General features: G+C 47.4%; 1 non-coding gene across 1 annotated transcript; it reads left to right on the top strand.

The window, feature by feature from the left end:
- The first annotated feature begins 457 nt into the window (after positions 1 to 457).
- On the top strand, positions 458 to 539 carry TRNAS-AGA (transfer RNA serine (anticodon AGA)). The gene has a single exon. It is a non-coding gene; the product is annotated as a tRNA-Ser (tRNA).
- The last annotated feature ends 2,217 nt before the right edge of the window (positions 540 to 2,756 follow it).

The raw sequence follows: 2,756 nt of genomic DNA, 5'->3' as shown, positions 1-2,756 counted from the left end.
GCTAATCTTAAAGGATTTCAAACAACATATGTTCTTTTATAACAGGCGGCTTTTACTCATTTATTCTTAATGGATGGGAAGTTCATCTGTGTGTGTACATATGTTCCTTATGTGACCCTTGCTATGTATGCACTGCTGATTGCCGGAAATAACGAAAAAAAAAACAGTCGTGGCCGAGCGGTTGAGGCGATAGACTTGAAATCTATTGGGGTCTCACCGTGCAGGTTCAAATACTGTCGACTGCGTGCATAACATTTTGGCGAGCCTGTGTGGCTTCATGCGCATTTTCGCCGACGAAGCAAGTGTAGAATATTTAGTTACCACACTTTCCAACTCTCTTCGCGTAAAATTGAAGAGCGGGCACATGCCCGACCTCAACGAACCTAAGAAACAGACGAGTGTCTTGCAACTGAAATTGTACACAGTAATGGCCATTCAGAGCAGCTTGTCGCCAGTTGCAGTGGTGGCCGAGCGGTTAAGGCGATAAACTAGAAATAGATTGGGGTCTCCCCGCACAGGTTCGAATCCTGTCGACTGCGGGCATAAATATTTTGCGAGCCTGTGTGGTTTCATGCGCATGCGCAGTGCCGTGCGTGCGCGTTGCTGCGACGGAGGGCAACGACGTCACTACTGGCGCAGCTAACCCACCACCACCTAGATAGCGCAAGGCCTTTGCACACCGATCCATGATGTCATGTTACCTGGCCTGGCTGCCATATTATCTAATGAGGATGCTCCCGAGTAGGCAACAGTGATTTTGGCGTCACCGCTTCCATCACGCCAGTCTTGTCAATGGAAATTTAGGGCCAGGCAGAGTGACCTCATGAATGGGAGTAAATAGGCTTTGTTCCACCTAGGTGGTCTTGGCTAATTACGTGCCTCTCTCTTTTTGTCGCGCATGCACACGGGGTGGCACCGGAGTTTTCGGTGTCCAGCTGACCGACAGACGGACGCATCAGCTAGCCATATAAAGTTTCGCTGTGGAACTTTATTGCCGCATTTCTCTTATCAGCTACATGGCAAGTTAAACTTGTCGCGCAACTTGCAAGAAAGGACCATGTCTTCATATTCGCGTATGTAAGGAAGAGATACGCGTACAAAAGGTCGAGCACAGGAATAAATGATATTCACGAAAAGTGCGCATCTTCGCCGTCACATATAATCTACCTAAATAGACCGAATTGCGTCATGTTTTCACAGGCAATCCCGAAAGACGTGTCAGTGAGAAAACAAAATATACAGACTGACCTGTAGAATTGACATCCATTCCTGACGCCACGCAACGCGCGAATCACTGCAGCATGAGATGGTCACGCACATCGAGCGGATTACGGCCTGTAGCGGCGATAGACACTCTTGATCGCTTTTCGATTGCCTATGGGCAACCAGCGCTAAAGCTTCACGTGCCATCAGCACACTGCATAACACACGTGCCATCACACACAGCACAGCGAGCGGTAGACACTGTTTCCAGTAGCACATGCAGTGGTTTCATGTCAGCGACCTCACCGATGGTCTTGAGACATACTTTTCATGGCTCATAACAAGACAAGGAACCTACGTGCTAAGACGTAGCAGCGCATGCGCTCAGCGAAACTCGCATAGCCATAGACAGAACTTGGCTGGGCGCATCGGGCTAAGCGAATTTTGATACAGGCACGCGTTTATTATCGTTAAATAGGTCGTGCCATCTTCCTAGTCTCCCTACCCGACTATGTCAGCATATTTTAGTTGCACATGAAAACTATCGTAGGGCTTTCAGGCCAGAGCGCTTGTTCCCCATAGTGTTTTAACAAGCCGAAGGAACAAGCGACAGAGCGAATGTTTTTCTTGCCGAGTGCTCGAATACCATTTATTCATTGATGAACTGGAATATCTGCGTAGCCATGATTCTTAAGCGTCTCTTGCTCCAGCTAATACGATAGTGCCGACGAGAGCACGGAGAACACGGACATTCGTATACCCTCCAATGTTTGTTTCTTCGGCTTGCTATATATGTATACGAAAAAAATTAACAATAACTCTTGAAAAATTCCAACTGAAAGAATTTCTGTCCGCACATTACATCTTTTATGATACATAAAAAAAATTTGGGGTTTTACGTGCCAAGCGAGAGTCACACACTATGGCTTGGCACGTAAAACCCCCAAATTCTCCTCCTCCTCCTTTACGTGCGAAAACCACTTTCTGATTATGAGGCACGCAGTAGTGGGGGACTCCGGAAATTTCGACCACGTGGGGTTCTTTAACGTGCACTTAAATCTAAGTACACGGGTGTTATCTCATTTCGCCCCCATCGAAATGCGGCCGCCGTGGCCGGGATTCGATCCCGCGACCTCGTGCTCAGCAGCGGATGATACATAAAACCAGGAATATATTTGGACGAAGGTAGAGTATTAAATATGCTAAAACCCAATTCGCATACGAGGCATGTGATTATCGAGGACATGTGTACACTATAGATACATAATCAACGTGTCGCCATCACCAAATTCAAGCATTAAATTATCAGGCAGCATGAGGCACACCTCGATGCATTCAACGCTACCTCGGCACAGTATGCTAGAGTCTCAAGCACGTAGCAATTGTTCTACCGGCTAGATGGGCGGTTAACTTAGGTGGGAGGTCTTCTGGTAAAGCACCTTTGCAGCGGTTCTAACGGTATTTATTAGCCACCGATATCTTCACGATCTTTCGTAACGGTAAGATCGGTCCTCATGTTGATGCTAGCGGCGAGAACGCCTACCGGACATCGA

This window comes from Dermacentor albipictus, unplaced genomic scaffold, assembly GCF_038994185.2.
Source record: "Dermacentor albipictus isolate Rhodes 1998 colony unplaced genomic scaffold, USDA_Dalb.pri_finalv2 scaffold_21, whole genome shotgun sequence".
NCBI classification, from domain to species: domain Eukaryota; kingdom Metazoa; phylum Arthropoda; class Arachnida; order Ixodida; family Ixodidae; genus Dermacentor; species Dermacentor albipictus.
This window is presented reverse-complemented; position numbering and strand designations above follow the sequence as displayed.